This window comes from Lampris incognitus, chromosome 15 (genome assembly GCF_029633865.1).
Source record: "Lampris incognitus isolate fLamInc1 chromosome 15, fLamInc1.hap2, whole genome shotgun sequence".
Lineage (NCBI taxonomy): Eukaryota > Metazoa > Chordata > Actinopteri > Lampriformes > Lampridae > Lampris > Lampris incognitus.
In genome coordinates this window covers 20,202,033-20,229,258 of record NC_079225.1, presented here as the reverse complement: position 1 = coordinate 20,229,258, position 27,226 = coordinate 20,202,033, and the positions used below count along the sequence as shown (strand labels likewise).

The window sequence follows — 27,226 nt, the reverse complement described above, 5'->3', positions numbered from 1 at the left end:
GAAGAAACAGTGGACCATGTATTACTGTATTGCCAGAAATGTGACACTCACAGTAAGAAGTTTTAAAGAATGCACACAGAGAGACTGGACAGCAAAATATCTGCAATATTGTCAAAAAAAATTCTTTTAAAGTCCAGATCTAAACAATTTAAAAAGACACCAGAAGGAGTTGCATCGTTTACAGAAAGCATATGACAGGGTGCCGAGAGAGGAGGCTTGGTATTGCATCAAGAAGTCGGGAGTCGGGAGTTGCAGCAACCTATATAGGAGTGGCGCAGGGTATGTGGGTAGGGAAGACTAACAGCGGTGAGTTGTGCGTTCGGAATGACAGATGGGTTCAAGGTGGAGGTGGCATTACATCAAGGACCGGCTCTGTGCACTTTCTTGTTTGCAATGGCGATGGACAGGTTGACGGAGGAGATCAGCAGGAGTCTCCGTGGACTATGATGTTTGCAGATGACATTGTGATGTCTAGCGAGAGTAGGGTGCAGGTTGAGGAGAGCCTGTAGAGGTGGCGGTATGCACTGGAAAGACGAGGAATGAACGTCAGAAGGCGCAAGACGGAATACATATGAAAGGGAAGACGAGTGGAATGGTTAGGATGCAAGGAATAGAGGCGATGAAGGCGTATGAGTTTAAATACTTGGGGTCGACTTTCCAAAGTAACGGGGAGTGTAGAAGAGGGGAGAAGACGAGAGTGCAGGCAGGGTGGAGTGGGTGGAGAAGAGTGTGAGGAGTTTTATGTGACAGAAGGGTTCCAGCAAGAGTTAAAGGGAAGCGTTACAAGATGGTTGTAAGACCAGCTATGTTATACGGTTTGGAGACAGTGACACTGATGAAAAGTCAGGAGACGGAGCTGGACTGGCAGAGTTGAAGATGCCAAAGTTTTCATTATGATTGACGAAGAAGCACAGGATTAGGAAAGAGTATATTAGAGGGACAGCTCACGTTGGTCGGTTTGGAGACAAAGCAAGCGAGAGAGCCAGGATTGAGATGGTTTGGACGAGTGTGGAGGGGAAATGCTGGGTATTTTGGGAGAAGGGTGCTGAATATGGAGTTGCCAGGCAAGAGGAAAAGAGGAACGCCAGAGAGTAGGTTTATGGATGTGGTGAGAGAGGACATGCAGGTGGCTGGTGTGCCAGAGCAAGATGCAGAGGACAGGACAAGTCTGAAATTGGTGATCCGCTGTGGCGACCCCTAGCGGGAGCAGTTAGAAATCCGTGTCATTTCATTCAACGATTCTGTTTGTATGCATCATGCGGTTGTGCCACAGTAGAAAACGGGAGCATGTTAATCGCATCCGTCCTTCTTAAATGGACTGACTTTATCACGTCATTTTTAATCATTTCCCATTGGCTGCAGTGGCACCGCGTGACTAAAGATAGCCGACGTCTTCTTTTTAATCCCTTTTTTTTTGTACATTAAGTGAGCGATAAGACTTGTATACATCTTACTTATTTGCAGTATGCAAGAACTTTCGTTGTAGAACAATGAGCGGCATGTGGTTTGTGGTGGACCCGTCGATGGTATTTATATGTACGCGAGTGCGGCTCGCAGCTCACCTTCACACCAGTATCGCTTCTCGGCCTTTTGGCTAAGATCAAGTGTAGTATCTGTTCTTATCAGTTTAATATCTGATACGTCCCCTATTCCGTGGACTATATATTAAATTGATTTTTGCAACAGGGATATGGATTCGGGGCTTGCTCCGTCCACTCCACGCATCGACCTGGTATTGCAGTACTTCCAGGAACGGTGCACTCCTTTCGTTGTATTGAATATTAAGATATGTTTCTTCAGTTACTGTCACAATTGGGTCCATCATTGTCGGCACGACACTCTACTTGTATTCAGACGGATCTATGTCATCTTCTTTGACGATAGCCAAGTATGTACGCCGGGAGTTTGACTATTATTAAGAATATTATCAGTCGTGGCGAGGTCACGTCGCGCTAATAACATATCTCCCGGCACTCAAGTAGTGGTTCATTTCCTTTGCGGATACATGTGTAATCCATTCACTTGTGTATTCATACTGTCCTTTCCAACCGTATTCGAACGTTTCAAGCTATAGTTAAACAACGTGGACTGACCTCTTACGTGGGATTGCAGGTCTGGACGATGAAATACAAGAGCAGAAGAGTGGTAAGACTAAAGAATGCTCATACTGGTCTAAACACTTAGCTCTATGTGTTTGGAAAGCATAATAATGGAAAGTGGGACTATTTTCGAGAGGAAGAAACAGTGGACCATGTATTACTGTATTGCCAGAAATGTGACACTCACAGTAAGAAGTTTTAAAGAATGCACACAGAGAGACTGGACAGCAAAATATCCGCAATATTGTCAAAAAAATTCTTTTAAAGTCCAGATCTAAACAATTTAAAAAGACACCAGAAGGAGTTGCATCGTTTACAGAAAGCATATGACAGGGTGCCGAGAGAGGAGGCTTGGTATTGCATCAAGAAGTCGGGAGTCGGGAGTTGCAGCAACCTATATAGGAGTGGCGCAGGGTATGTGGGTAGGGAAGACTAACAGCGGTGAGTTGTGCGTTCGGAATGACAGATGGGTTCAAGGTGGAGGTGGCATTACATCAAGGACCGGCTCTGTGCACTTTCTTGTTTGCAATGGCGATGGACAGGTTGACGGGGGAGATCAGCAGGAGTCTCCGTGGACTATGATGTTTGCAGATGACATTGTGATGTGTAGCGAGAGTAGGGTGCAGGTTGAGGAGAGCCTGTAGAGGTGGCGGTATGCACTGGAAAGACGAGGAATGAACGTCAGAAGGCACAAGCCGGAATACATATGAAAGGGAAGACGAGTGGAATGGTTAGGATGCAAGGAATAGAGGCGATGAAGGCGTATGAGTTTAAATACTTGGGGTCGACTTTCCAAAGTAACGGGGAGTGTAGAAGAGGGGAGAAGACGAGAGTGCAGGCAGGGTGGAGTGGGTGGAGAAGAGTGTGAGGAGTTTTTTGTGACAGAAGGGTTCCAGCAAGAGTTAAAGGGAAGCGTTACAAGATGGTTGTAAGACCAGCTATGTTATACGGTTTGGAGACAGTGACACTGATGAAAAGACAGGAGACGGAGCTGGACTGGCAGAGTTGAAGATGCTAAAGTTTTCATTATGATTGACGAAGAAGCACAGGATTAGGAAAGAGTATATTAGAGGGACAGCTCACGTTGGTCGGTTTGGAGACAAAGCAAGCGAGAGAGCCAGGATTGAGATGGTTTGGACGAGTGCGGAGGGGAAATGCTGGGTATTTTGGGAGAAGGGTGCTGAATATGGAGTTGCCAGGCAAGAGGAAAAGAGGAACGCCAGAGAGTAGGTTTATGGATGTGGTGAGAGAGGACATGCAGGTGGCTGGTGTGCCAGAGCAAGATGCAGAGGACAGGACAAGTCTGAAATTGGTGATCCGCTGTGGCGACCCCTAGCGGGAGCAGTTAGAAATCCCTGTCATTTCATTCAACGATTCTGTTTGTATGCATCATGCGGTTGTGCCACAGTAGAAAACGGGAGCATGTTAATCGCATCCGTCCTTCTTAAATGGACTGACTTTATCACGTCATTTTTAATCATTTCCCATTGGCTGCAGTGGCACCGCGTGACTAAAGATAGCCGACGTCTTCTTTTTAATCCCTTTGTTTTTGTACATTAAGTGAGCGATAAGACTTGTATACATCTTACTTATTTGCAGTATGCAAGAACTTTCGTTGTAGAACAATGAGCGGCATGTGGTTTGTGGTGGACCCGTCGATGGTATTTATATGTACGCGAGTGCGGCTCGCAGCTCACCTTCACACCAGTATCGCTTCTCGGCCTTTTGGCTAAGATCAAGTGTAGTATCTGTTCTTATCAGTTTAATATCTGATACGTCCCCTATTCCGTGGACTATATATTAAATTGATTTTTGCAACAGGGATATGGAATCGGGGCTTGCTCCGTCCACTCCACGCATCGACCTGGTATTGCAGTACTTCCAGGAACGGTGCACTCCTTTCGTTGTATTGAATATTAAGATATGTTTCTTCAGTTACTGTCACAATCGGGTCCATCATTGTCGGCACGACACTCTACTTGTGTTCAGACGGGTCTATGTCATCTTCTTTGACGATAGCCAAGTATGTACGCCGGGAGTTTGACTATTATTAAGAATATTATCAGTCGTGGCGAGGTCACGTCGCGCTAATAACATATCTCCCGGCACTCAAGTAGTGGTTCATTTCCTTTGCGGATACATGTGTAATCCATTCACTTGTGTATTCATACTGTCCTTTCCAACCGTATTCGAACGTTTCAAGCTATAGTTAAACAACGTGGACTGACCTCTTACGTGGGATTGCAGGTCTGGACGATGAAATACAAGAGCAGAAGAGTGGTAAGACTAAAGAATGCTCATACTGGTCTAAACACTTAGCTCTATGTGTTTGGAAAGCATAATAATGGAAAGTGGGACTATTTTCGAGAGGAAGAAACAGTGGACCATGTATTACTGTATTGCCAGAAATGTGACACTCACAGTAAGAAGTTTTAAAGAATGCACACAGAGAGACTGGACAGCAAAATATCCACAATATTGTCAAAAAAAAATTCTTTTAAAGTCCAGATCTAAACAATTTAAAAAGACACCAGAAGGAGTTGCATCGTTTACAGAAAGCATATGACAGGGTGCCGAGAGAGGAGGCTTGGTATTGCATCAAGAAGTCGGGAGTCGGGAGTTGCAGCAACCTATATAGGAGTGGCGCAGGGTATGTGGGTAGGGAAGACTAACAGCGGTGAGTTGTGCGTTCGGAATGACAGATGGGTTCAAGGTGGAGGTGGCATTACATCAAGGACCGGCTCTGTGCACTTTCTTGTTTGCAATGGCGATGGACAGGTTGACGGGCGAGATCAGCAGGAGTCTCCGTGGACTATGATGTTTGCAGATGACATTGTGATGTGTAGCGAGAGTAGGGTGCAGGTTGAGGAGAGCCTGTAGAGGTGGCGGTATGCACTGGAAAGACGAGGAATGAACGTCAGAAGGCACAAGCCGGAATACATATGAAAGGGAAGACGAGTGGAATGGTTAGGATGCAAGGAATAGAGGCGATGACGGCGTATGAGTTTAAATACTTGGGGTCGACTTTCCAAAGTAACGGGGAGTGTAGAAGAGGGGAGAAGACGAGAGTGCAGGCAGGGTGGAGTGGGTGGAGAAGAGTGTGAGGAGTTTTTTGTGACAGAAGGGTTCCAGCAAGAGTTAAAGGGAAGCGTTACAAGATGGTTGTAAGACCAGCTATGTTATACGGTTTGGAGACAGTGACACTGATGAAAAGACAGGAGACGGAGCTGGACTGGCAGAGTTGAAGATGCTAAAGTTTTCATTATGATTGACGAAGAAGCACAGGATTAGGAAAGAGTATATTAGAGGGACAGCTCACGTTGGTCGGTTTGGAGACAAAGCAAGCGAGAGAGCCAGGATTGAGATGGTTTGGACGAGTGTGGAGGGGAAATGCTGGGTATTTTGGGAGAAGGGTGCTGAATATGGAGTTGCCAGGCAAGAGGAAAAGAGGAACGCCAGAGAGTAGGTTTATGGATGTGGTGAGAGAGGACATGCAGGTGGCTGGTGTGCCAGAGCAAGATGCAGAGGACAGGACAAGTCTGAAATTGGTGATCCGCTGTGGCGACCCCTAGCGGGAGCAGTTAGAAATCCCTGTCATTTCATTCAACGATTCTGTTTGTATGCATCATGCGGTTGTGCCACAGTAGAAAACGGGAGCATGTTAATCGCATCCGTCCTTCTTAAATGGACTGACTTTATCACGTCATTTTTAATCATTTCCCATTGGCTGCAGTGGCACCGCGTGACTAAAGATAGCCGACGTCTTCTTTTTAATCCCTTTGTTTTTGTACATTAAGTGAGCGATAAGACTTGTATACATCTTACTTATTTGCAGTATGCAAGAACTTTCGTTGTAGAACAATGAGCGGCATGTGGTTTGTGGTGGACCCGTCGATGGTATTTATATGTACGCGAGTGCGGCTCGCAGCTCACCTTCACACCAGTATCGCTTCTCGGCCTTTTGGCTAAGATCAAGTGTAGTATCTGTTCTTATCAGTTTAATATCTGATACGTCCCCTATTCCGTGGACTATATATTAAATTGATTTTTGCAACAGGGATATGGAATCGGGGCTTGCTCCGTCCACTCCACGCATCGACCTGGTATTGCAGTACTTCCAGGAACGGTGCACTCCTTTCGTTGTATTGAATATTAAGATATGTTTCTTCAGTTACTGTCACAATCGGGTCCATCATTGTCGGCACGACACTCTACTTGTGTTCAGACGGATCTATGTCATCTTCTTTGACGATAGCCAAGTATGTACGCCGGGAGTTTGACTATTATTAAGAATATTATCAGTCGTGGCGAGGTCACGTCGCGCTAATAACATATCTCCCGGCACTCAAGTAGTGGTTCATTTCCTTTGCGGATACATGTGTAATCCATTCACTTGTGTATTCATACTGTCCTTTCCAACCGTATTCGAACGTTTCAAGCTATAGTTAAACAACGTGGACTGACCTCTTACGTGGGATTGCAGGTCTGGACGATGAAATACAAGAGCAGAAGAGTGGTAAGACTAAAGAATGCTCATACTGGTCTAAACACTTAGCTCTATGTGTTTGGAAAGCATAATAATGGAAAGTGGGACTATTTTCGAGAGGAAGAAACAGTGGACCATGTATTACTGTATTGCCAGAAATGTGACACTCACAGTAAGAAGTTTTAAAGAATGCACACAGAGAGACTGGACAGCAAAATATCCACAATATTGTCAAAAAAAAATTCTTTTAAAGTCCAGATCTAAACAATTTAAAAAGACACCAGAAGGAGTTGCATCGTTTACAGAAAGCATATGACAGGGTGCCTCGAGAGGAGGCTTGGTATTGCATCAAGAAGTCGGGAGTCGGGAGTTGCAGCAACCTATATAGGAGTGGCGCAGGGTATGTGGGTAGGGAAGACTAACAGCGGTGAGTTGTGCGTTCGGAATGACAGATGGGTTCAAGGTGGAGGTGGCATTACATCAAGGACCGGCTCTGTGCACTTTCTTGTTTGCAATGGCGATGGACAGGTTGACGGGCGAGATCAGCAGGAGTCTCCGTGGACTATGATGTTTGCAGATGACATTGTGATGTGTAGCGAGAGTAGGGTGCAGGTTGAGGAGAGCCTGTAGAGGTGGCGGTATGCACTGGAAAGACGAGGAATGAACGTCAGAAGGCACAAGCCGGAATACATATGAAAGGGAAGACGAGTGGAATGGTTAGGATGCAAGGAATAGAGGCGATGACGGCGTATGAGTTTAAATACTTGGGGTCGACTTTCCAAAGTAACGGGGAGTGTAGAAGAGGGGAGAAGACGAGAGTGCAGGCAGGGTGGAGTGGGTGGAGAAGAGTGTGAGGAGTTTTTTGTGACAGAAGGGTTCCAGCAAGAGTTAAAGGGAAGCGTTACAAGATGGTTGTAAGACCAGCTATGTTATACGGTTTGGAGACAGTGACACTGATGAAAAGACAGGAGACGGAGCTGGACTGGCAGAGTTGAAGATGCTAAAGTTTTCATTATGATTGACGAAGAAGCACAGGATTAGGAAAGAGTATATTAGAGGGACAGCTCACGTTGGTCGGTTTGGAGACAAAGCAAGCGAGAGAGCCAGGATTGAGATGGTTTGGACGAGTGTGGAGGGGAAATGCTGGGTATTTTGGGAGAAGGGTGCTGAATATGGAGTTGCCAGGCAAGAGGAAAAGAGGAACGCCAGAGAGTAGGTTTATGGATGTGGTGAGAGAGGACATGCAGGTGGCTGGTGTGCCAGAGCAAGATGCAGAGGACAGGACAAGTCTGAAATTGGTGATCCGCTGTGGCGACCCCTAGCGGGAGCAGTTAGAAATCCCTGTCATTTCATTCAACGATTCTGTTTGTATGCATCATGCGGTTGTGCCACAGTAGAAAACGGGAGCATGTTAATCGCATCCGTCCTTCTTAAATGGACTGACTTTATCACGTCATTTTTAATCATTTCCCATTGGCTGCAGTGGCACCGCGTGACTAAAGATAGCCGACGTCTTCTTTTTAATCCCTTTGTTTTTGTACATTAAGTGAGCGATAAGACTTGTATACATCTTACTTATTTGCAGTATGCAAGAACTTTCGTTGTAGAACAATGAGCGGCATGTGGTTTGTGGTGGACCCGTCGATGGTATTTATATGTACGCGAGTGCGGCTCGCAGCTCACCTTCACACCAGTATCGCTTCTCGGCCTTTTGGCTAAGATCAAGTGTAGTATCTGTTCTTATCAGTTTAATATCTGATACGTCCCCTATTCCGTGGACTATATATTAAATTGATTTTTGCAACAGGGATATGGAATCGGGGCTTGCTCCGTCCACTCCACGCATCGACCTGGTATTGCAGTACTTCCAGGAACGGTGCACTCCTTTCGTTGTATTGAATATTAAGATATGTTTCTTCAGTTACTGTCACAATCGGGTCCATCATTGTCGGCACGACACTCTACTTGTGTTCAGACGGATCTATGTCATCTTCTTTGACGATAGCCAAGTATGTACGCCGGGAGTTTGACTATTATTAAGAATATTATCAGTCGTGGCGAGGTCACGTCGCGCTAATAACATATCTCCCGGCACTCAAGTAGTGGTTCATTTCCTTTGCGGATACATGTGTAATCCATTCACTTGTGTATTCATACTGTCCTTTCCAACCGTATTCGAACGTTTCAAGCTATAGTTAAACAACGTGGACTGACCTCTTACGTGGGATTGCAGGTCTGGACGATGAAATACAAGAGCAGAAGAGTGGTAAGACTAAAGAATGCTCATACTGGTCTAAACACTTAGCTCTATGTGTTTGGAAAGCATAATAATGGAAAGTGGGACTATTTTCGAGAGGAAGAAACAGTGGACCATGTATTACTGTATTGCCAGAAATGTGACACTCACAGTAAGAAGTTTTAAAGAATGCACACAGAGAGACTGGACAGCAAAATATCCACAATATTGTCAAAAAAAAATTCTTTTAAAGTCCAGATCTAAACAATTTAAAAAGACACCAGAAGGAGTTGCATCGTTTACAGAAAGCATATGACAGGGTGCCTCGAGAGGAGGCTTGGTATTGCATCAAGAAGTCGGGAGTCGGGAGTTGCAGCAACCTATATAGGAGTGGCGCAGGGTATGTGGGTAGGGAAGACTAACAGCGGTGAGTTGTGCGTTCGGAATGACAGATGGGTTCAAGGTGGAGGTGGCATTACATCAAGGACCGGCTCTGTGCACTTTCTTGTTTGCAATGGCGATGGACAGGTTGACGGGCGAGATCAGCAGGAGTCTCCGTGGACTATGATGTTTGCAGATGACATTGTGATGTGTAGCGAGAGTAGGGTGCAGGTTGAGGAGAGCCTGTAGAGGTGGCGGTATGCACTGGAAAGACGAGGAATGAACGTCAGAAGGCACAAGCCGGAATACATATGAAAGGGAAGACGAGTGGAATGGTTAGGATGCAAGGAATAGAGGCGATGACGGCGTATGAGTTTAAATACTTGGGGTCGACTTTCCAAAGTAACGGGGAGTGTAGAAGAGGGGAGAAGACGAGAGTGCAGGCAGGGTGGAGTGGGTGGAGAAGAGTGTGAGGAGTTTTTTGTGACAGAAGGGTTCCAGCAAGAGTTAAAGGGAAGCGTTACAAGATGGTTGTAAGACCAGCTATGTTATACGGTTTGGAGACAGTGACACTGATGAAAAGACAGGAGACGGAGCTGGACTGGCAGAGTTGAAGATGCTAAAGTTTTCATTATGATTGACGAAGAAGCACAGGATTAGGAAAGAGTATATTAGAGGGACAGCTCACGTTGGTCGGTTTGGAGACAAAGCAAGCGAGAGAGCCAGGATTGAGATGGTTTGGACGAGTGCGGAGGGGAAATGCTGGGTATTTTGGGAGAAGGGTGCTGAATATGGAGTTGCCAGGCAAGAGGAAAAGAGGAACGCCAGAGAGTAGGTTTATGGATGTGGTGAGAGAGGACATGCAGGTGGCTGGTGTGCCAGAGCAAGATGCAGAGGACAGGACAAGTCTGAAATTGGTGATCCGCTGTGGCGACCCCTAGCGGGAGCAGTTACAAATCCCTGTCATTTCATTCAACGATTCTGTTTGTATGCATCATGCGGTTGTGCCACAGTAGAAAACGGGAGCATGTTAATCGCATCCGTCCTTCTTAAATGGACTGACTTTATCACGTCATTTTTAATCATTTCCCATTGGCTGCAGTGGCACCGCGTGACTAAAGATAGCCGACGTCTTCTTTTTAATCCCTTTGTTTTTGTACATTAAGTGAGCGATAAGACTTGTATACATCTTACTTATTTGCAGTATGCAAGAACTTTCGTTGTAGAGCAATGAGCGGCATGTGGTTTGTGGTGGACCCGTCGATGGTATTTATATGTACGCGAGTGCGGCTCGCAGCTCACCTTCACACCAGTATCGCTTCTCGGCCTTTTGGCTAAGATCAAGTGTAGTATCTGTTCTTATCAGTTTAATATCTGATACGTCCCCTATTCCGTGGACTATATATTAAATTGATTTTTGCAACAGGCATATGGAATCGGGGCTTGCTCCGTCCACTCCACGCATCGACCTGGTATTGCAGTACTTCTAGGAACGGTGCACTCCTCTCGTTGTATTGAATATTAAGATATGTTTCTTCAGTTACTGTCACAATCGGGTCTATCATTGTCGGCACGACACTCTACTTGTGTTCAGACGGATCTATGTCATCTTCTTTGACGATAGCCAAGTATGTACGCCGGGAGTTTGACTATTATTAAGAATATTATCAGTCGTGGCGAGGTCACGTCGCGCTAATAACATATCTCCCGGCACTCAAGTAGTGGTTCATTTCCTTTGCGGATACATGTGTAATCCATTCACTTGTGTATTCATACTGTCCTTTCCAACCGTATTCGAACGTTTCAAGCTATAGTTAAACAACGTGGACTGACCTCTTACGTGGGATTGCAGGTCTGGACGATGAAATACAAGAGCAGAAGAGTGGTAAGACTAAAGAATGCTCATACTGGTCTAAACACTTAGCTCTATGTGTTTGGAAAGCATAATAATGGAAAGTGGGACTATTTTCGAGAGGAAGAAACAGTGGACCATGTATTACTGTATTGCCAGAAATGTGACACTCACAGTAAGAAGTTTTAAAGAATGCACACAGAGAGACTGGACAGCAAAATATCCGCAATATTGTCAAAAAAAATTCTTTTAAAGTCCAGATCTAAACAATTTAAAAAGACACCAGAAGGAGTTGCATCGTTTACAGAAAGCATATGACAGGGTGCCGAGAGAGGAGGCTTGGTATTGCATCAAGAAGTCGGGAGTCGGGAGTTGCAGCAACCTATATAGGAGTGGCGCAGGGTATGTGGGTAGGGAAGACTAACAGCGGTGAGTTGTGCGTTCGGAATGACAGATGGGTTCAAGGTGGAGGTGGCATTACATCAAGGACCGGCTCTGTGCACTTTCTTGTTTGCAATGGCGATGGACAGGTTGACGGGCGAGATCAGCAGGAGTCTCCGTGGACTATGATGTTTGCAGATGACATTGTGATGTGTAGCGAGAGTAGGGTGCAGGTTGAGGAGAGCCTGTAGAGGTGGCGGTATGCACTGGAAAGACGAGGAATGAACGTCAGAAGGCACAAGCCGGAATACATATGAAAGGGAAGACGAGTGGAATGGTTAGGATGCAAGGAATAGAGGCGATGACGGCGTATGAGTTTAAATACTTGGGGTCGACTTTCCAAAGTAACGGGGAGTGTAGAAGAGGGGAGAAGACGAGAGTGCAGGCAGGGTGGAGTGGGTGGAGAAGAGTGTGAGGAGTTTTTTGTGACGGAAGGGTTCCAGCAAGAGTTAAAGGGAAGCGTTACAAGATGGTTGTAAGACCAGCTATGTTATACGGTTTGGAGACAGTGACACTGATGAAAAGACAGGAGACGGAGCTGGACTGGCAGAGTTGAAGATGCTAAAGTTTTCATTATGATTGACGAAGAAGCACAGGATTAGGAAAGAGTATATTAGAGGGACAGCTCACGTTGGTCGGTTTGGAGACAAAGCAAGCGAGAGAGCCAGGATTGAGATGGTTTGGACGAGTGCGGAGGGGAAATGCTGGGTATTTTGGGAGAAGGGTGCTGAATATGGAGTTGCCAGGCAAGAGGAAAAGAGGAACGCCAGAGAGTAGGTTTATGGATGTGGTGAGAGAGGACATGCAGGTGGCTGGTGTGCCAGAGCAAGATGCAGAGGACAGGACAAGTCTGAAATTGGTGATCCGCTGTGGCGACCCCTAGCGGGAGCAGTTAGAAATCCCTGTCATTTCATTCAACGATTCTGTTTGTATGCATCATGCGGTTGTGCCACAGTAGAAAACGGGAGCATGTTAATCGCATCCGTCCTTCTTAAATGGACTGACTTTATCACGTCATTTTTAATCATTTCCCATTGGCTGCAGTGGCACCGCGTGACTAAAGATAGCCGACGTCTTCTTTTTAATCCCTTTGTTTTTGTACATTAAGTGAGCGATAAGACTTGTATACATCTTACTTATTTGCAGTATGCAAGAACTTTCGTTGTAGAACAATGAGCGGCATGTGGTTTGTGGTGGACCCGTCGATGGTATTTATATGTACGCGAGTGCGGCTCGCAGCTCACCTTCACACCAGTATCGCTTCTCGGCCTTTTGGCTAAGATCAAGTGTAGTATCTGTTCTTATCAGTTTAATATCTGATACGTCCCCTATTCCGTGGACTATATATTAAATTGATTTTTGCAACAGGGATATGGAATCGGGGCTTGCTCCGTCCACTCCACGCATCGACCTGGTATTGCAGTACTTCTAGGAACGGTGCACTCCTTTCGTTGTATTGAATATTAAGATATGTTTCTTCAGTTACTGTCTCAATCTGGTCGATCATTGTCTGCACGACAATCTACTTGTGTTCAGACGGATCTATGTCATCTTCTTTGACGATAGCCAAGTATGTACGCCGGGAGTTTGACTATTATTAAGAATATTATCAGTCGTGGCGAGGTCACGTCGCGCTAATAACATATCTCCCGGCACTCAAGTAGTGGTTCATTTCCTTTGCGGATACATGTGTAATCCATTCACTTGTGTATTCATACTGTCCTTTCCAACCGTATTCGAACGTTTCAAGCTATAGTTAAACAACGTGGACTGACCTCTTACGTGGGATTGCAGGTCTGGACGATGAAATACAAGAGCAGAAGAGTGGTAAGACTAAAGAATGCTCATACTGGTCTAAACACTTAGCTCTATGTGTTTGGAAAGCATAATAATGCAAAGTGGGACTATTTTCGAGAGGAAGAAACAGTGGACCATGTATTACTGTATTGCCAGAAATGTGACACTCACAGTAAGAAGTTTTAAAGAATGCACACAGAGAGACTGGACAGCAAAATATCCGCAATATTGTCAAAAAAAATTCTTTTAAAGTCCAGATCTAAACAATTTAAAAAGACACCAGAAGGAGTTGCATCGTTTACAGAAAGCATATGACAGGGTGCCTCGAGAGGAGGCTTGGTATTGCATCAAGAAGTCGGGAGTCGGGAGTTGCAGCAACCTATATAGGAGTGGCGCAGGGTATGTGGGTAGGGAAGACTAACAGCGGTGAGTTGTGCGTTCGGAATGACAGATGGGTTCAAGGTGGAGGTGGCATTACATCAAGGACCGGCTCTGTGCACTTTCTTGTTTGCAATGGCGATGGACAGGTTGACGGGCGAGATCAGCAGGAGTCTCCGTGGACTATGATGTTTGCAGATGACATTGTGATGTGTAGCGAGAGTAGGGTGCAGGTTGAGGAGAGCCTGTAGAGGTGGCGGTATGCTCTGGAAAGACGAGGAATGAACGTCAGAAGGCACAAGCCGGAATACATATGAAAGGGAAGACGAGTGGAATGGTTAGGATGCAAGGAATAGAGGCGATGACGGCGTATGAGTTTAAATACTTGGGGTCGACTTTCCAAAGTAACGGGGAGTGTAGAAGAGGGGAGAAGACGAGAGTGCAGGCAGGGTGGAGTGGGTGGAGAAGAGTGTGAGGAGTTTTTTGTGACAGAAGGGTTCCAGCAAGAGTTAAAGGGAAGCGTTACAAGATGGTTGTAAGACCAGCTATGTTATACGGTTTGGAGACAGTGACACTGATGAAAAGACAGGAGACGGAGCTGGACTGGCAGAGTTGAAGATGCTAAAGTTTTCATTATGATTGACGAAGAAGCACAGGATTAGGAAAGAGTATATTAGAGGGACAGCTCACGTTGGTCGGTTTGGAGACAAAGCAAGCGAGAGAGCCAGGATTGAGATGGTTTGGACGAGTGCGGAGGGGAAATGCTGGGTATTTTGGGAGAAGGGTGCTGAATATGGAGTTGCCAGGCAAGAGGAAAAGAGGAACGCCAGAGAGTAGGTTTATGGATGTGGTGAGAGAGGACATGCAGGTGGCTGGTGTGCCAGAGCAAGATGCAGAGGACAGGACAAGTCTGAAATTGGTGATCCGCTGTGGCGACCCCTAGCGGGAGCAGTTAGAAATCCGTGTCATTTCATTCAACGATTCTGTTTGTATGCATCATGCGGTTGTGCCACAGTAGAAAACGGGAGCATGTTAATCGCATCCGTCCTTCTTAAATGGACTGACTTTATCACGTCATTTTTAATCATTTCCCATTGGCTGCAGTGGCACCGCGTGACTAAAGATAGCCGACGTCTTCTTTTTAATCCCTTTGTTTTTGTACATTAAGTGAGCGATAAGACTTGTATACATCTTACTTATTTGCAGTATGCAAGAACTTTCGTTGTAGAACAATGAGCGGCATGTGGTTTGTGGTGGACCCGTCGATGGTATTTATATGTACGCGAGTGCGGCTCGCAGCTCACCTTCACACCAGTATCGTTTCTCGGCCTTTTGGCTAAGATCAAATGTAGTATCTGTTCTTATCAGTTTAATATCTGATACGTCCCCTATTCCGTGGACTATATATTAAATTGATTTTTGCAACAGCGATATGGAATCGGGCCCTGCTCCGTCCACTCCACGCATCGACCTGGTATTGCAGTACTTCTAGGAACGGTGCACTCCTTTCGTTGTATTGAATATTAAGATATGTTTCTTCAGTTACTGTCACAATCGGGTCAATCATTGTCGGCACGACACTCTACTTGTGTTCAGACGGATCTATGTCCTCTTCTTTGACGATAGCCAAGTATGTACGCCGGGAGTTTGACTATTATTAAGAATATTATCAGTCGTGGCGAGGTCACGTCGCGCTAATAACATATATCTCCCGGCACTCAAGTAGTGGTTCATTTCCTTTGCGGATACATGTGTAATCCATTCACTTGTGTATTCATACTGTCCTTTCCAACCGTATTCGAACGTTTCAAGCTATAGTTAAACAACGTGGACTGACCTCTTACGTGGGATTGCAGGTCTGGACGATGAAATACAAGAGCAGAAGAGTGGTAAGACTAAAGAATGCTCATACTGGTCTAAACACTTAGCTCTATGTGTTTGGAAAGCATAATAATGGAAAGTGGGACTATTTTCGAGAGGAAGAAACAGTGGACCATGTATTACTGTATTGCCAGAAATGTGACACTCACAGTAAGAAGTTTTAAAGAATGCACACAGAGAGACTGGACAGCAAAATATCCGCAATATTGTCAAAAAAAATTCTTTTAAAGTCCAGATCTAAACAATTTAAAAAGACACCAGAAGGAGTTGCATCGTTTACAGAAAGCATATGACAGGGTGCCGAGAGAGGAGGCTTGGTATTGCATCAAGAAGTCGGGAGTCGGGAGTTGCAGCAACCTATATAGGAGTGGCGCAGGGTATGTGGGTAGGGAAGACTAACAGCGGTGAGTTGTGCGTTCGGAATGACAGATGGGTTCAAGGTGGAGGTGGCATTACATCAAGGACCGGCTCTGTGCACTTTCTTGTTTGCAATGGCGATGGACAGGTTGACGGGCGAGATCAGCAGGAGTCTCCGTGGACTATGATGTTTGCAGATGACATTGTGATGTGTAGCGAGAGTAGGGTGCAGGTTGAGGAGAGCCTGTAGAGGTGGCGGTATGCACTGGAAAGACGAGGAATGAACGTCAGAAGGCACAAGACGGAATACATATGAAAGGGAAGACGAGTGGAATGGTTAGGATGCAAGGAATAGAGGCGATGAAGGCGTATGAGTTTAAATACTTGGGGTCGACTTTCCAAAGTAACGAGGAGTGTAGAAGAGGGGAGAAGACGAGAGTGCAGGCAGGGTGGAGTGGGTGGAGAAGAGTGTGAGGAGTTTTTTGAGACAGAAGGGTTCCAGCAAGAGTTAAAGGGAAGCGTTACAAGATGGTTGTAAGACCAGCTATGTTATACGGTTTGGAGACAGTGACACTGATGAAAAGACAGGAGACGGAGCTGCACTGGCAGAGTTGAAGATGCTAAAGTTTTCATTATGATTGACGAAGAAGCACAGGATTAGGAAAGAGTATATTAGAGGGACAGCTCACGTTGGTCGGTTTGGAGACAAAGCAAGCGAGAGAGCCAGGATTGAGATGGTTTGGACGAGTGCGGAGGGGAAATGCTGGGTATTTTGGGAGAAGGGTGCTGAATATGGAGTTGCCAGGCAAGAGGAAAAGAGGAACGCCAGAGAGTAGGTTTATGGATGTGGTGAGAGAGGACATGCAGGTGGCTGGTGTGCCAGAGCAAGATGCAGAGGACAGGACAAGTCTGAAATTGGTGATCCGCTGTGGCGACCCCTAGCGGGAGCAGTTAGAAATCCCTGTCATTTCATTCAACGATTCTGTTTGTATGCATCATGCGGTTGTGCCACAGTAGAAAACGGGAGCATGTTAATCGCATCCGTCCTTCTTAAATGGACTGACTTTATCACGTCATTTTTAATCATTTCCCATTGGCTGCAGTGGCACCGCGTGACTAAAGATAGCCGACGTCTTCTTTTTAATCCCTTTGTTTTTGTACATTAAGTGAGCGATAAGACTTGTATACATCTTACTTATTTGCAGTATGCAAGAACTTTCGTTGTAGAGCAATGAGCGGCATGTGGTTTGTGGTGGACCCGTCGATGGTATTTATATGTACGCGAGTGCGGCTCGCAGCTCACCTTCACACCAGTATCGCTTCTCGGCCTTTTGGCTAAGATCAAGTGTAGTATCTGTTCTTATCAGTTTAATATCTGATACGTCCCCTATTCCGTGGACTATATATTAAATTGATTTTTGCAACAGGGATATGGAATCGGGGCTTGCTCCGTCCACTCCACGCATCGACCTGGTATTGCAGTACTTCTAGGAACGGTGCACTCCTTTCGTTGTATTGAATATTAAGATGTGTTTCTTCAGTTACTGTCACAATCGGGTCCATCATTGTCGGCACGACACTCTACTTGTGTTCAGACGGATCTATGTCATCTTCTTTGACGATAGCCAAGTATGTACGCCGGGAGTTTGACTATTATTAAGAATATTATCAGTCGTGGCAAGGTCACGTCGCGCTAATAACATATCTCCCGGCACTCAAGTAGTGGTTCATTTCCTTTGCGGATACATGTGTAATCCATTCACTTGTGTATTCATACTGTCCTTTCCAACCGTATTCGAACGTTTCAAGCTATAGTTAAACAACGTGGACTGACCTCTTACGTGGGATTGCAGGTCTGGACGATGAAATACAAGAGCAGAAGAGTGGTAAGACTAAAGAATGCTCATACTGGTCTAAACACTTAGCTCTATGTGTTTGGAAAGCATAATAATGGAAAGTGGGACTATTTTCGAGAGGAAGAAACAGTGGACCATGTATTACTGTATTGCCAGAAATGTGACACTCACAGTAAGAAGTTTTAAAGAATGCACACAGAGAGACTGGACAGCAAAATATCCGCAATATTGTCAAAAAAAAAAATTCTTTTAAAGTCCAGATCTAAACAATTTAAAAAGACACCAGAAGGAGTTGCATCGTTTACAGAAAGCATATGACAGGGTGCCGAGAGAGGAGGCTTGGTATTGCATCAAGAAGTCGGGAGTCGGGAGTTGCAGCAACCTATATAGGAGTGGCGCAGGGTATGTGGGTAGGGAAGACTAACAGCGGTGAGTTGTGCGTTCGGAATGACAGATGGGTTCAAGGTGGAGGTGGCATTACATCAAGGACCGGCTCTGTGCACTTTCTTGTTTGCAATGGCGATGGACAGGTTGACGGGCGAGATCAGCAGGAGTCTCCGTGGACTATGATGTTTGCAGATGACATTGTGATGTGTAGCGAGAGTAGGGTGCAGGTTGAGGAGAGCCTGTAGAGGTGGCGGTATGCACTGGAAAGACGAGGAATGAACGTCAGAAGGCACAAGCCGGAATACATATGAAAGGGAAGACGAGTGGAATGGTTAGGATGCAAGGAATAGAGGCGATGAAGGCGTATGAGTTTAAATACTTGGGGTCGACTTTCCAAAGTAACGGGGAGTGTAGAAGAGGGGAGAAGACGAGAGTGCAGGCAGGGTGGAGTGGGTGGAGAAGAGTGTGAGGAGTTTTTTGTGACAGAAGGGTTCCAGCAAGAGTTAAAGGGAAGCGTTACAAGATGGTTGTAAGACCAGCTATGTTATACGGTTTGGAGACAGTGACACTGATGAAAAGACAGGAGACGGAGCTGGACTGGCAGAGTTGAAGATGCTAAAGTTTTCATTATGATTGACGAAGAAGCACAGGATTAGGAAAGAGTATATTAGAGGGACAGCTCACGTTGGTCGGTTTGGAGACAAAGCAAGCGAGAGAGCCAGGATTGAGATGGTTTGGACGAGTGCGGAGGGGAAATGCTGGGTATTTTGGGAGAAGGGTGCTGAATATGGAGTTGCCAGGCAAGAGGAAAAGAGGAACGCCAGAGAGTAGGTTTATGGATGTGGTGAGAGAGGACATGCAGGTGGCTGGTGTGCCAGAGCAAGATGCAGAGGACAGGACAAGTCTGAAATTGGTGATCCGCTGTGGCGACCCCTAGCGGGAACAGTTGGAAATCCCTGTCATTTCATTCAACGATTCTGTTTGTATGCATCATGCGGTTGTGCCACAGTAGAAAACGGGAGCATGTTAATCGCATCCGTCCTTCTTAAATGGACTGACTTTATCACGTCATTTTTAATCATTTCCCATTGGCTGCAGTGGCACCGCGTGACTAAAGATAGCCGACGTCTTCTTTTTAATCCCTTTGTTTTTGTACATTAAGTGAGCGATAAGACTTGTATACATCTTACTTATTTGCAGTATGCAAGAACTTTCGTTGTAGAACAATGAGCGGCATGTGGTTTGTGGTGGACCCGTCGATGGTATTTATATGTACGCGAGTGCGGCTCGCAGCTCACCTTCACACCAGTATCGCTTCTCGGCCTTTTGGCTAAGATCAAGTGTAGTATCTGTTCTTATCAGTTTAATATCTGATACGTCCCCTATTCCGTGGACTATGTATTAAATTGATTTTAGCAACAGGGATATGGAATCGGGGCTTGCTCCGTCCACTCCACGCATCGACCTGGTATTGCAGTACTTCTAGGAACGGTGCACTCCTTTCGTTGTATTGAATATTAAGATATGTTTCTTCAGTTACTGTCACAATTTGGTCCATTATTGTCGGCACGACACTCTACTTGTGTTCAGACGGATCTATGTCATCTTCTTTGACGATAGCCAAGTATGTACGCCGGGAGTTTGACTATTATTAAGAATATTATCAGTCGTGGCGAGGTCACGTCGCGCTAATAACATATATCTCCCGGCACTCAAGTAGTGGTTCATTTCCTTTGCGGATACATGTGTAATCCATTCACTTGTGTATTCATACTGTCCTTTCCAACCGTATTCGAACGTTTCAAGCTATAGTTAAACAACGTGGACTGACCTCTTACGTGGGATTGCAGGTCTGGACGATGAAATACAAGAGCAGAAGAGTGGTAAGACTAAAGAATGCTCATACTGGTCTAAACACTTAGCTCTATGTGTTTGGAAAGCATAATAATGCAAAGTGGGACTATTTTCGAGAGGAAGAAACAGTGGACCATGTATTACTGTATTGCCAGAAATGTGACACTCACAGTAAGAAGTTTTAAAGAATGCACACAGAGAGACTGGACAGCAAAATATCCGCAATATTGTCAAAAAAAAAATTCTTTTAAAGTCCAGATCTAAACAATTTAAAAAGACACCAGAAGGAGTTGCATCGTTTACAGAAAGCATATGACAGGGTGCCGAGAGAGGAGGCTTGGTATTGCATCAAGAAGTCGGGAGTCGGGAGTTGCAGCAACCTATATAGGAGTGGCGCAGGGTATGTGGGTAGGGAAGACTAACAGCGGTGAGTTGTGCGTTCGGAATGACAGATGGGTTCAAGGTGGAGGTGGCATTACATCAAGGACCGGCTCTGTGCACTTTCTTGTTTGCAATGGCGATGGACAGGTTGACGGGCGAGATCAGCAGGAGTCTCCGTGGACTATGATGTTTGCAGATGACATTGTGATGTGTAGCGAGAGTAGGGTGCAGGTTGAGGAGAGCCTGTAGAGGTGGCGGTATGCACTGGAAAGACGAGGAATGAACGTCAGAAGGCACAAGACGGAATACATATGAAAGGGAAGACGAGTGGAATGGTTAGGATGCAAGGAATAGAGGCGATGAAGGCGTATGAGTTTAAATACTTGGGGTCGACTTTCCAAAGTAACGAGGAGTGTAGAAGAGGGGAGAAGACGAGAGTGCAGGCAGGGTGGAGTGGGTGGAGAAGAGTGTGAGGAGTTTTTTGTGACGGAAGGGTTCCAGCAAGAGTTAAAGGGAAGCGTTACAAGATGGTTGTAAGACCAGCTATGTTATACGGTTTGGAGACAGTGACACTGATGAAAAGACAGGAGACGGAGCTGGACTGGCAGAGTTGAAGATGCTAAAGTTTTCATTATGATTGACGAAGAAGCACAGGATTAGGAAAGAGTATATTAGAGGGACAGCTCACGTTGGTCGGTTTGGAGACAAAGCAAGCGAGAGAGCCAGGATTGAGATGGTTTGGACGAGTGCGGAGGGGAAATGCTGGGTATTTTGGGAGAAGGGTGCTGAATATGGAGTTGCCAGGCAAGAGGAAAAGAGGAACGCCAGAGAGTAGGTTTATGGATGTGGTGAGAGAGGACATGCAGGTGGCTGGTGTGCCAGAGCAAGATGCAGAGGACAGGACAAGTCTGAAATTGGTGATCCGCTGTGGCGACCCCTAGCGGGAGCAGTTAGAAATCCGTGTCATTTCATTCAACGATTCTGTTTGTATGCATCATGCGGTTGTGCCACAGTAGAAAACGGGAGCATGTTAATCGCATCCGTCCTTCTTAAATGGACCGACTTTATCACGTCATTTTTAATCATTTCCCATTGGCTGCAGTGGCACCGCGTGACTAAAGATAGCCGACGTCTTCTTTTTAATCCCTTTGTTTTTGTACATTAAGTGAGCGATAAGACTTGTATACATCTTACTTATTTGCAGTATGCAAGAACTTTCGTTGTAGAACAATGAGCGGCATGTGGTTTGTGGTGGACCCGTCGATGGTATTTATATGTACGCGAGTGCGGCTCGCAGCTCACCTTCACACCAGTATCGTTTCTCGGCCTTTTGGCTAAGATCAAATGTGGTATCTGTTCTTATCAGTTTAATATCTGATACGTCCCCTATTCCGTGGACTATATATTAAATTGATTTTTGCAACAGCGATATGGAATCGGGCCCTGCTCCGTCCACTCCACGCATCGACCTGGTATTGCAGTACTTCTAGGAACGGTGCACTCCTTTCGTTGTATTGAATATTAAGATATGTTTCTTCAGTTACTGTCACAATCGGGTCGATCATTGTCGGCACGACACTCTACTTGTGTTCAGACGGATCTATGTCCTCTTCTTTGACGATAGCCAAGTATGTACGCCGGGAGTTTGAATATTATTAAGAATATTATCAGTCGTGGCGAGGTCACGTCGCGCTAATAACATATATCTCCCGGCACTCAAGTAGTGGTTCATTTTCTTTGCGGATACATGTGTAATCCATTCACTTGTGTATTCATACTGTCCTTTCCAACCGTATTCGAACGTTTCAAGCTATAGTTAAACAACGTGGACTGACCTCTTACGTGGGATTGCAGGTCTGGACGATGAAATACAAGAGCAGAAGAGTGGTAAGACTAAAGAATGCTCATACTGGTCTAAACACTTAGCTCTATGTGTTTGGAAAGCATAATAATGGAAAGTGGGACTATTTTCGAGAGGAAGAAACAGTGGACCATGTATTACTGTATTGCCAGAAATGTGACACTCACAGTAAGAAGTTTTAAAGAATGCACACAGAGAGACTGGACAGCAAAATATCCGCAATATTGTCAAAAAAAAAATTCTTTTAAAGTCCAGATCTAAACAATTTAAAAAGACACCAGAAGGAGTTGCATCGTTTACAGAAAGCATATGACAGGGTGCCGAGAGAGGAGGCTTGGTATTGCATCAAGAAGTCGGGAGTCGGGAGTTGCAGCAACCTATATAGGAGTGGCGCAGGGTATGTGGGTAGGGAAGACTAACAGCGGTGAGTTGTGCGTTCGGAATGACAGATGGGTTCAAGGTGGAGGTGGCATTACATCAAGGACCGGCTCTGTGCACTTTCTTGTTTGCAATGGCGATGGACAGGTTGACGGGCGAGATCAGCAGGAGTCTCCGTGGACTATGATGTTTGCAGATGACATTGTGATGTGTAGCGAGAGTAGGGTGCAGGTTGAGGAGAGCCTGTAGAGGTGGCGGTATGCACTGGAAAGACGAGGAATGAACGTCAGAAGGCACAAGACGGAATACATATGAAAGGGAAGACGAGTGGAATGGTTAGGATGCAAGGAATAGAGGCGATGAAGGCGTATGAGTTTAAATACTTGGGGTCGACTTTCCAAAGTAACGAGGAGTGTAGAAGAGGGGAGAAGACGAGAGTGCAGGCAGGGTGGAGTGGGTGGAGAAGAGTGTGAGGAGTTTTTTGAGACAGAAGGGTTCCAGCAAGAGTTAAAGGGAAGCGTTACAAGATGGTTGTAAGACCAGCTATGTTATACGGTTTGGAGACAGTGACACTGATGAAAAGACAGGAGACGGAGCTGGACTGGCAGAGTTGAAGATGCTAAAGTTTTCATTATGATTGACGAAGAAGCACAGGATTAGGAAAGAGTATATTAGAGGGACAGCTCACGTTGGTCGGTTTGGAGACAAAGCAAGCGAGAGAGCCAGGATTGAGATGGTTTGGACGAGTGCGGAGGGGAAATGCTGGGTATTTTGGGAGAAGGGTGCTGAATATGGAGTTGCCAGGCAAGAGGAAAAGAGGAACGCCAGAGAGTAGGTTTATGGATGTGGTGAGAGAGGACATGCAGGTGGCTGGTGTGCCAGAGCAAGATGCAGAGGACAGGACAAGTCTGAAATTGGTGATCCGCTGTGGCGACCCCTAGCGGGAGCAGTTAGAAATCCCTGTCATTTCATTCAACGATTCTGTTTGTATGCATCATGCGGTTGTGCCACAGTAGAAAACGGGAGCATGTTAATCGCATCCGTCCTTCTTAAATGGACTGACTTTATCACGTCATTTTTAATCATTTCCCATTGGCTGCAGTGGCACCGCGTGACTAAAGATAGCCGACGTCTTCTTTTTAATCCCTTTGTTTTTGTACATTAAGTGAGCGATAAGACTTGTATACATCTTACTTATTTGCAGTATGCAAGAACTTTCGTTGTAGAGCAATGAGCGGCATGTGGTTTGTGGTGGACCCGTCGATGGTATTTATATGTACGCGAGTGCGGCTCGCAGCTCACCTTCACACCAGTATCGCTTCTCGGCCTTTTGGCTAAGATCAAGTGTAGTATCTGTTCTTATCAGTTTAATATCTGATACGTCCCCTATTCCGTGGACTATATATTAAATTGATTTTTGCAACAGGGATATGGAATCGGGGCTTGCTCCGTCCACTCCACGCATCGACCTGGTATTGCAGTACTTCTAGGAACGGTGCACTCCTTTCGTTGTATTGAATATTAAGATATGTTTCTTCAGTTACTGTCACAATCGGGTCCATCATTGTCGGCACGACACTCTACTTGTGTTCAGACGGATCTATGTCATCTTCTTTGACGATAGCCAAGTATGTACGCCGGGAGTTTGACTATTATTAAGAATATTATCAGTCGTGGCGAGGTCACGTCGCGCTAATAACATATCTCCCGGCACTCAAGTAGTGGTTCATTTCCTTTGCGGATACATGTGTAATCCATTCACTTGTGTATTCATACTGTCCTTTCCAACCGTATTCGAACGTTTCAAGCTATAGTTAAACAACGTGGACTGACCTCTTACGTGGGATTGCAGGTCTGGACGATGAAATACAAGAGCAGAAGAGTGGTAAGACTAAAGAATGCTCATACTGGTCTAAACACTTAGCTCTATGTGTTTGGAAAGCATAATAATGGAAAGTGGGACTATTTTCGAGAGGAAGAAACAGTGGACCATGTATTACTGTATTGCCAGAAATGTGACACTCACAGTAAGAAGTTTTAAAGAATGCACACAGAGAGACTGGACAGCAAAATATCCGCAATATTGTCAAAAAAAAAAATTCTTTTAAAGTCCAGATCTAAACAATTTAAAAAGACACCAGAAGGAGTTGCATCGTTTACAGAAAGCATATGACAGGGTGCCGAGAGAGGAGGCTTGGTATTGCATCAAGAAGTCGGGAGTCGGGAGTTGCAGCAACCTATATAGGAGTGGCGCAGGGTATGTGGGTAGGGAAGACTAACAGCGGTGAGTTGTGCGTTCGGAATGACAGATGGGTTCAAGGTGGAGGTGGCATTACATCAAGGACCGGCTCTGTGCACTTTCTTGTTTGCAATGGCGATGGACAGGTTGACGGGCGAGATCAGCAGGAGTCTCCGTGGACTATGATGTTTGCAGATGACATTGTGATGTGTAGCGAGAGTAGGGTGCAGGTTGAGGAGAGCCTGTAGAGGTGGCGGTATGCACTGGAAAGACGAGGAATGAACGTCAGAAGGCACAAGCCGGAATACATATGAAAGGGAAGACGAGTGGAATGGTTAGGATGCAAGGAATAGAGGCGATGACGGCGTATGAGTTTAAATACTTGGGGTCGACTTTCCAAAGTAACGAGGAGTGTAGAAGAGGGGAGAAGACGAGAGTGCAGGCAGGGTGGAGTGGGTGGAGAAGAGTGTGAGGAGTTTTTTGTGACGGAAGGGTTCCAGCAAGAGTTAAAGGGAAGCGTTACAAGATGGTTGTAAGACCAGCTATGTTATACGGTTTGGAGACAGTGACACTGATGAAAAGACAGGAGACGGAGCTGGACTGGCAGAGTTGAAGATGCTAAAGTTTTCATTATGATTGACGAAGAAGCACAGGATTAGGAAAGAGTATATTAGAGGGACAGCTCACGTTGGTCGGTTTGGAGACAAAGCAAGCGAGAGAGCCAGGATTGAGATGGTTTGGACGAGTGCGGAGGGGAAATGCTGGGTATTTTGGGAGAAGGGTGCTGAATATGGAGTTGCCAGGCAAGAGGAAAAGAGGAACGCCAGAGAGTAGGTTTATGGATGTGGTGAGAGAGGACATGCAGGTGGCTGGTGTGCCAGAGCAAGATGCAGAGGACAGGACAAGTCTGAAATTGGTGATCCGCTGTGGCGACCCCTAGCGGGAGCAGTTAGAAATCCCTGTCATTTCATTCAACGATTCTGTTTGTATGCATCATGCGGTTGTGCCACAGTAGAAAACGGGAGCATGTTAATCGCATCCGTCCTTCTTAAATGGACTGACTTTATCACGTCATTTTTAATCATTTCCCATTGGCTGCAGTGGCACCGCGTGACTAAAGATAGCCGACGTCTTCTTTTTAATCCCTTTGTTTTTGTACATTAAGTGAGCGATAAGACTTGTATACATCTTACTTATTTGCAGTATGCAAGAACTTTCGTTGTAGAGCAATGAGCGGCATGTGGTTTGTGGTGGACCCGTCGATGGTATTTATATGTACGCGAGTGCGGCTCGCAGCTCACCTTCACACCAGTATCGCTTCTCGGCCTTTTGGCTAAGATCAAGTGTAGTATCTGTTCTTATCAGTTTAATATCTGATACGTCCCCTATTCCGTGGACTATATATTAAATTGATTTTTGCAACAGGGATATGGAATCGGGGCTTGCTCCGTCCACTCCACGCATCGACCTGGTATTGCAGTACTTCTAGGAACGGTGCACTCCTTTCGTTGTATTGAATATTAAGATATGTTTCTTCAGTTACTGTCACAATCGGGTCCATCATTGTCGGCACGACACTCTACTTGTGTTCAGACGGATCTATGTCATCTTCTTTGACGATAGCCAAGTATGTACGCCGGGAGTTTGACTATTATTAAGAATATTATCAGTCGTGGCGAGGTCACGTCGCGCTAATAACATATCTCCCGGCACTCAAGTAGTGGTTCATTTCCTTTGCGGATACATGTGTAATCCATTCACTTGTGTATTCATACTGTCCTTTCCAACCGTATTCGAACGTTTCAAGCTATAGTTAAACAACGTGGACTGACCTCTTACGTGGGATTGCAGGTCTGGACGATGAAATACAAGAGCAGAAGAGTGGTAAGACTAAAGAATGCTCATACTGGTCTAAACACTTAGCTCTATGTGTTTGGAAAGCATAATAATGGAAAGTGGGACTATTTTCGAGAGGAAGAAACAGTGGACCATGTATTACTGTATTGCCAGAAATGTGACACTCACAGTAAGAAGTTTTAAAGAATGCACACAGAGAGACTGGACAGCAAAATATCCGCAATATTGTCAAAAAAAAATTCTTTTAAAGTCCAGATCTAAACAATTTAAAAAGACACCAGAAGGAGTTGCATCGTTTACAGAAAGCATATGACAGGGTGCCGAGAGAGGAGGCTTGGTATTGCATCAAGAAGTCGGGAGTCGGGAGTTGCAGCAACCTATATAGGAGTGGCGCAGGGTATGTGGGTAGGGAAGACTAACAGCGGTGAGTTGTGCGTTCGGAATGACAGATGGGTTCAAGGTGGAGGTGGCATTACATCAAGGACCGGCTCTGTGCACTTTCTTG

General features: G+C 45.5%; 12 non-coding genes across 12 annotated transcripts; all 12 read left to right on the top strand.

The window, feature by feature from the left end:
- Positions 1-1,574: 1,574 nt before the first annotated feature.
- LOC130125718 (U2 spliceosomal RNA) lies at positions 1,575-1,766 on the top strand. Its single transcript, XR_008811566.1, has one exon. It is a non-coding gene; the product is annotated as a U2 spliceosomal RNA (small nuclear RNA).
- Positions 1,767-3,808: 2,042 nt separating this feature from the next.
- On the top strand, positions 3,809-4,000 carry LOC130125736 (U2 spliceosomal RNA). The gene has a single exon (XR_008811583.1). It is a non-coding gene; the product is annotated as a U2 spliceosomal RNA (small nuclear RNA).
- Positions 4,001-6,044: 2,044 nt separating this feature from the next.
- On the top strand, positions 6,045-6,236 carry LOC130125735 (U2 spliceosomal RNA). Its single transcript, XR_008811582.1, has one exon. It is a non-coding gene; the product is annotated as a U2 spliceosomal RNA (small nuclear RNA).
- Positions 6,237-8,280: 2,044 nt separating this feature from the next.
- Positions 8,281-8,472, top strand: LOC130125734 (U2 spliceosomal RNA). The gene has a single exon (XR_008811581.1). It is a non-coding gene; the product is annotated as a U2 spliceosomal RNA (small nuclear RNA).
- A 2,044-nt stretch (positions 8,473-10,516) lies between these two features.
- LOC130125802 (U2 spliceosomal RNA) lies at positions 10,517-10,708 on the top strand. Its single transcript, XR_008811647.1, has one exon. It is a non-coding gene; the product is annotated as a U2 spliceosomal RNA (small nuclear RNA).
- Positions 10,709-12,751: 2,043 nt separating this feature from the next.
- On the top strand, positions 12,752-12,943 carry LOC130125765 (U2 spliceosomal RNA). The gene has a single exon (XR_008811612.1). It is a non-coding gene; the product is annotated as a U2 spliceosomal RNA (small nuclear RNA).
- Positions 12,944-14,986: 2,043 nt separating this feature from the next.
- LOC130125815 (U2 spliceosomal RNA) lies at positions 14,987-15,178 on the top strand. Its single transcript, XR_008811659.1, has one exon. It is a non-coding gene; the product is annotated as a U2 spliceosomal RNA (small nuclear RNA).
- A 2,045-nt stretch (positions 15,179-17,223) lies between these two features.
- LOC130125763 (U2 spliceosomal RNA) lies at positions 17,224-17,415 on the top strand. Its single transcript, XR_008811611.1, has one exon. It is a non-coding gene; the product is annotated as a U2 spliceosomal RNA (small nuclear RNA).
- Positions 17,416-19,461: 2,046 nt separating this feature from the next.
- On the top strand, positions 19,462-19,653 carry LOC130125797 (U2 spliceosomal RNA). The gene has a single exon (XR_008811643.1). It is a non-coding gene; the product is annotated as a U2 spliceosomal RNA (small nuclear RNA).
- A 2,047-nt stretch (positions 19,654-21,700) lies between these two features.
- LOC130125816 (U2 spliceosomal RNA) lies at positions 21,701-21,892 on the top strand. Its single transcript, XR_008811660.1, has one exon. It is a non-coding gene; the product is annotated as a U2 spliceosomal RNA (small nuclear RNA).
- Positions 21,893-23,939: 2,047 nt separating this feature from the next.
- Positions 23,940-24,131, top strand: LOC130125761 (U2 spliceosomal RNA). The gene has a single exon (XR_008811609.1). It is a non-coding gene; the product is annotated as a U2 spliceosomal RNA (small nuclear RNA).
- Positions 24,132-26,177: 2,046 nt separating this feature from the next.
- LOC130125760 (U2 spliceosomal RNA) lies at positions 26,178-26,369 on the top strand. Its single transcript, XR_008811608.1, has one exon. It is a non-coding gene; the product is annotated as a U2 spliceosomal RNA (small nuclear RNA).
- Positions 26,370-27,226: the final 857 nt, after the last annotated feature.